General features: G+C 33.7%; 1 protein-coding gene across 1 annotated transcript in view; it reads right to left on the reverse strand.

Moving 5' to 3' along the window:
* Positions 1 to 1,628, reverse strand: part of LOC134848204 (uncharacterized) — a 44,891-nt gene extending 43,263 nt beyond the window's left edge. The window contains exons 1-2 of the mRNA XM_063865576.1: positions 1,303 to 1,628; positions 1,146 to 1,205 (exon numbers count right to left, since the gene is read on the reverse strand). The gene's annotated coding sequence lies outside the window, so the exon portion shown is untranslated. The remainder of the gene's footprint in view (positions 1 to 1,145; positions 1,206 to 1,302) is intronic.
* Between the last annotated feature and the right edge of the window lie 4,946 nt (positions 1,629 to 6,574).

Genomic DNA, 6,574 nt, shown 5'->3' on the forward strand with positions numbered 1-6,574 from the left:
TCAAATCAAACTGGTAGATTTTTTCCTGGCTATGTGAACTTTATTTCTTGGTGAAAACAAGTGCAACTGAAGGAAAGAAATTGTTAACTCTTGCCGTCGTGTGACTTTTTTAAACGAAAAAATTTTTTTTTGTCGTTTGTCGTTTGTTTTTCGTTTGACGAAAAAAATCTAAATAGGTGTAGTTTTACGATACCATTTTTTTTAAAGTTCAGGGCTAGTAACAAAATAGACTATTTCAAATGAAATGTTTCGAAAAACGCTTTTGTTGATGCTTTTGTTGAGGCATTTGATTAAAAATAAACATAAGATCTAGATGAGCTTAAAAATCAAAATCTATATAGAGCTAGGAAAAATTATGAGGCGACGATTCGTCGCAAGTGACAATTGGTCACAGGCGACAATTCGTAGCATTTGAGAAAGCGACAACTCGTCGCAGAGAAATTTTCCTTCATAGTTGTGGAACCAATTTGAAATGAATTGATTTAGCAATGCACAGTAACCAAACGAACATGCCTTAGCGGGTGCGGGATATGGAACGTTTCGCGGAACTACCAAGCAAAAAATTCTGATCACATTCCACTGCGAACAATTATCGCTTTTTAAAATTGCAAAAAACTGTCGGCTGCGACCAATTGTCGCCTGCGACGAATTGCCGCCGTGCCAGGAAAAATTGATTGACATTTGTGATTTTTCTCGTTGACAAAGGTTAAACCAGTATCTAAAAGCAGATAAAAAGCAAATTATTTTCAATGAATTATTTCAAAAACTGCAAACAACTTTTTACCGTTGAAGTTTGTACGATGTTTGTCAGGCCTAGTTTTGAATGATAAATTAGCTTCCTTCAGGCACTTCAAATTTGTTCGAGCAAGACAAAAGACCGGATTCTGATGATATTCAAATTAAGTTTGAATTTTGAAAAATTATAGTCATTGATTTGTTATAACCTTGAGAATACATTTTTCAACAAATCCGATAATTTTAACTCAATTTCGAGACATTCGTCAGTTTTAAGAGTTTCTTCGGTTTCGAAGAAGTTTTGTTCCAGTTATATAAGTGATCGATCATTTTTTGTAACCTTAATCTATTCTTTCTCCACGCTAATTTTGTGAAAATTTTGATCGAAAATCATGTCAGTAATAGCGTACCTGTATTTTTGAAGTTAGATGTAAAAGTTTTCTTTGCAGCGTTGCGTCCAAGGTCCAGCTCTAAAAGAGGGTATCTTTGCAGACTTTTTAAATTATTATAGCAGGGTATATACACAAAGTGTGCAGCGTAAAGTATTTTTCAATGATTTTAACTTACGATGGTACGCGTGATGTGTGATTGCTTGTGGTGAGAAATAACCTTTTGAAAGGTAAAGATAAACATAAACAAATAAAAACAAATACCAAAAACAGCGACGACAATTCTGTGATGTAGAAAAAGATAATGAAATTAGGTTAATTCAATTATTGCTATTATTTTTCATATCAGTCAAGCCAGTCAGTCTTAATTTCAGTCAAAATTGCTTCAAGTCAAATTATACTCGAGAAGATTTTTTGAGGTGTTTTTAGGCCAATCAAATTTAATTTGCCTATTCCCTTTTTTAAGCGGACACTTCAGCACGGCGAATGATCTATACTTAAAGATTAACGCCAATCATTTTATTTTTACTCTTTACCTTTTCTGCTGTGAATTTGACGCTCATATCTCCATATAAAATTTTATTTGTATTTTAGAGACCCTCATTCAAATAATATTTCTTCCCATAGTATTAACGGTTGAATTCATTTATTTATGGGGGGGGTGGTTGTTGTGCTTTGTTTTACTACTCATGAACAATAACAAAAACCATTCAGGAACACATTTTTTGTTCACAGTTTCCCAGTTTGGTCAATTCTTCCTTTTACAGACTTGTCTTTCTGGTTTCCTCAGCATGAGGGGTTATTGTGCGTGCCCAAAATGAGTTAGAGAGTTGGATCAGGGGGCGGGGGGTGTATGGTGTTTAGGGCGAAAACATAGCGTAGAAAGTGTGATTACAAAGTGCTAATTTGTTTTGGTTCCCAATCGAGACAGAGTGCACTTTCTTTTCCCTTCCTGCCTGGAAGACGTTTCAAGGCCCCCCTTTGTTAGGCTGACAAAACCCAAGCAGACCTTGCGGATACCACTACTCTAAAACGTATGTAGAAAATACCTCCTTGCGATTGTCGAAATTGAAGTGAAAAACCTGAGGCATAAGCGTAGTACTCTGAGTCTCTTTAGTTTAGTTTCACCATTACTAAAAATTACTAAGACATGAATTCATGATTATAAGTTGATATTAACTGGGGAGTGGGCAACAGCGGGTATACGTATATAAAAACAGAGCAGCTTCAAATTTGGTCCTTCCCCCGAGGACAAATGTCTTGAAAAATGACTTATATCATAATAACCACAAGAAATCTTTTAATGCGTTGGAAGTCATAATATTTCGTCAACAGATAAATTTAGCATTTAAGCTCGTGAGGATTGAATGCATAAAAACTTTTTGGTCCATATGATTCCACAGGCGGCAATGTCCTATATTCGAAGTATTCCAGATGGCGTAAGATCCTGCGTCCCAATTAAAGAGTTTTAGAACTAAGAAATATGATCAGGAGGTAAAAAGCATTTTTCCGATACTTCTGAAACTTTTCAAAAGCAATTTTAAGTGCTGAAGCACAATTGGTAGCGAGAGCTAAATTTCACTTCGCCAGTTGTTTTCTCAAACTTTCGAAATCTTTATGTGTGTATTCTTAAGGAGTGCCTGTTCTTAATTAAATGAGATCATGTGACCTGGCCGTTCAAACGAGATTTTAAAAGGACATGACGAGAAAAGGACAAAAAAACTACCATTTTTGAGATGCCGACCTCAAGTACATTGATGATGACTCCCCCATTTATCGGCCCAAAAAATAAGATGATAAAATTAGAAATTCTAAACTTGGGTTCATAAATACAATCTCAACTGACAAAACTGGATTGAGGTTGATTCTAGTATGAAAAAAATATGTATATTAAAATGAGATTGATTTTACATCTTAAAAATTATGTAATTTAAATCATAAAAGTTAAGATTGATAATTGGATCAATTTTAAATAGGTTTAAAATAATCACAAGCCTTAGCTTAAAAAATCTATCCAAATCCATATGTTCCGCTATTTATAAGTCTTTGAAGGAATAAAGACTAAATCAATTTTTGTTCTAATTCAATTTTTTTTGCCAGAAAATCAGCTTTTGCATGCAAAAACTCACTGAAATGGCTCACTTGCTCTTTTTTCACATATTTTATCTACTTCATTTTTATGCAAGCTTTGTAATATTCGCCCAGAAATTACACAGTGACCGAGCGTAGAAAAAGAACCTATTGCTACTGGCTGACGCCAGTAACCACAATTCTACTCGTTTTTAACCGTCTAGACCTAGCCAGTTGTTTTTCTGGCCTGTTAAGGGTTAAGTAAAAAGTTACCATTTTTAGGCCATCAGCCAAACGACTTTTGATCAGCTTTCGATTACATGCAAAAATAACGACATAGCTCGGCCTCGGATCCCCAGACTACGTGATTACTATTAAAAAAACGACTAGAAAACCATCATTTACTATGTTTTTAGTGACATTTCTATACTAACTCCATTGGAGATGGATTTACTTTTTCCTGTTCTAACTACTCGTGTTCTAAAATACTAAACAATATCGGAGTTAATTAATTCGTTCAGGTCATTACAGTAGCTAAAATATGTAACTAAAGTCTCTAACAGTTTTTTTGGCACCGGGCCTTCAACTCCATGTTCGCCCGAGGATAAGGTCGTTATCTCCCCTATTTCGTGGCACGGGAGGGTACGGATCGGCTCCGGATATCCCAGTGGACCTTCCTTCCATCTGATTTTCCTCAGATAACCGTTACCACGGACAAGAGGCTTCGTTTTTCAGATAGGTTTTCCTTGTACGGGATAGTACGGATCCGCTCAGATAAGTTTTACTCAGATAAGAGGCTTCCTTTTTCTTTTGAGATTTCTTTCGACTGATTTTTGTCTCGTTAAGCCGGTTGTCTGTTTTTCTTGTACTTTCCGGACAAAATGGCTGTTTTTACATTTCTGAAAAAGATCCTAGCTCCAATCGAAATTTTGAAAAATTTAAATTCTAGAATTTTCCCACCCTACTTTTTGTAACGAATTCACTGTTAACGTCTTCTTTTGTTTGCATCGTCGGGTTTGACTGTACCAATCCGGGGAATGGCTCACTTCAAGGGTTTTATGTATGATGACGAAAGTATGATTACCAAACTATCTTGCAAAAAAAGCTCGAAATTAAATTGAATCCAACTAACTGGACATTTTAATTTCATTTTTTGAAAACCAATCTTTCATCAAGAATCTATTAAAACGAATTAAATTATAACACTGACCTATTTTTGTATTTGCTGTGTGCATGACCAAAAAAAATCGTTAAATTCAAAATTTTTCAATTTAGTTTTTCTTTGCTTGTACAAAGAAGAATTTTGCAACACGAAGTTCAAAACAAGGTTCAGCAAAATTTTCTAGTGCTCATCTTTAATGCTCATCTTTAGGTATTTCTTAGGACGAAGTGAAATTAAAATCTCAAAGAAAGAAAAAAATTTGAGGAAAAACAACAGCCACTTTAGACAGACAAAAATCGTGGAGATTTTTTGGAGCATATAGCTTTTTATGATGATGAAATGTTGGTTTTGATATAAAGTTGACTTAAGAATTTTTATGTTTGTTTTTGTTTCTTATGGTTCCGACCATTGAAAATGGGGATGATCTTTGCATTCGGGTATTTTAGTTTTTTTTTGTTTTCCACGCAAAATCAGGTACCACAAATAATGATCGGACTGGGTTGAGTGATGTATCAGATTAAAGCCCTTTCACTCGTGATTTGAACCACATTATAAAAATTTCACAAAAGTTTTCCCAGTGACGAGAAAAAATTGTTTGAAAATTCATTTTTCGTCTAATTTCGAGCGAGTGAGCAGGCTTATATTAGCTTATTTATGCTTAATTTATGCGTAAAACTTTAGTTTTACTCTAGTGAAAATATTCTTTGGAGTTTTAAGCTTCATCTAGGAATCAAAAACCTGAAAAAATTGGAAAAAAAATTTGAAAACTTATTAACAAACTTCAATTTTTTTTCTTTTTGTTTGTCTTTAAAAAGTGATTTACCATTCGCATATTTTACAATAACTGACTGACGAAAATGCTTAAGCTCTACTTTTGTACGCCCAGCCAAAAAAAACGACCCTAAAGTGACAAATAAATTTATTGTGATTTTCTAAGACTGGTCGGAACATTCTGCGATACTTGCACAGTAAACGGCTATCCGTGTTTTAAATTGAGCCTTGTTTCAAAGTTTTCTAAAGTTTAGGAAAAGATTTTAAGGAACACTCAATTTGAGTTACCAGTCTCTTCAAACGAGATCAAGAGAATGTTTTCAGATTTTTCCGAAAGATTACAAATGTGCGATATATTTGTCCGAAAAAAAAATCGATTATGAAATTTCAATGAACAATAATTCTTCGACTTCAAAAATTTGATTGAAATTCTCGCAAGCAAAACCCATTTTCTCAATTTTTGAAAAAAATTATCAAATGAGAAGCTCGGCTAATTAAACAAATTTTAAAACATAAAATAAATGTTGGAAATTAAAAAAAAATCGGAAGCTTTTTTTGACTTTTGAACCTTCGCTACGCTATTTTTAACAAAGATTTTAGCATGAATTGGACCATCACGCCATGCAGAGGGTCAATCTCTATTAAAATATTGATTATTCTGCTTTTCCGACAAACCTTTGAAAATTTATTAGAGATGACATTGACTTTATTATATTGACCTATTTTTATTAGCAGAACTTATCAAGTTTCAATAAACATTTAATTAAATTCAATTTTGAGATACAAATAGCATATCTAACCCTGTTTAATTTTGCAATGTAAATGATAAATTTGACAAAACTTGATGATGTTTGGTTTTTTAAATAATATTTAAAAATTTTTTCCAGGTTGGTTTTTTCTTAGTTAGTGATAGAGAACTGATTTGCTGATTAAACTTCAGAAAAGAAGTAAAAAACAAAATAAAAATACACCCCAAAATTAGGTTGAAGATTCAGTCCCAAAGATTCCGTCCAAAAAAGTCCGAAAAGTCCGCGAACTTTTCTTTAATTTATCCAAATCACGTTTAAATGGTTTTGATACCGCAACTGATACTTTTGAGATTTAGCTATGTGGAAGTAGTTGAAAAAACCCAATTTACATCATTGTTTATTCATATTCTTTCGAGAGTAGCCAAAACAAAAAAGATGGTTTCAGTGGCGGATCTAGGATTTTCTCGAGGGGGGGGGGGATTTTCAAAAAATTTTCGACCTTTTTTTAGGTAGAAGAAATTGATTTTCCGAGCTCTTCCAAAACAATTTAAAGTACCTGTTTAGGCCAAAATTTGTGCGCAGCAGGCAAAATTTTCAAAAGGCAGGCCAATTACACCAATAAAATGCAATAACATAAATGAATTGTACGAGCTTGACCTCCAGCATCCAGAGAGCATTACTAACGTCCAGAAAAAAAC

Source organism: Symsagittifera roscoffensis, chromosome 6, assembly GCF_963678635.1.
Source record: "Symsagittifera roscoffensis chromosome 6, txSymRosc1.1, whole genome shotgun sequence".
Taxonomy (NCBI): domain Eukaryota; kingdom Metazoa; phylum Xenacoelomorpha; order Acoela; family Convolutidae; genus Symsagittifera; species Symsagittifera roscoffensis.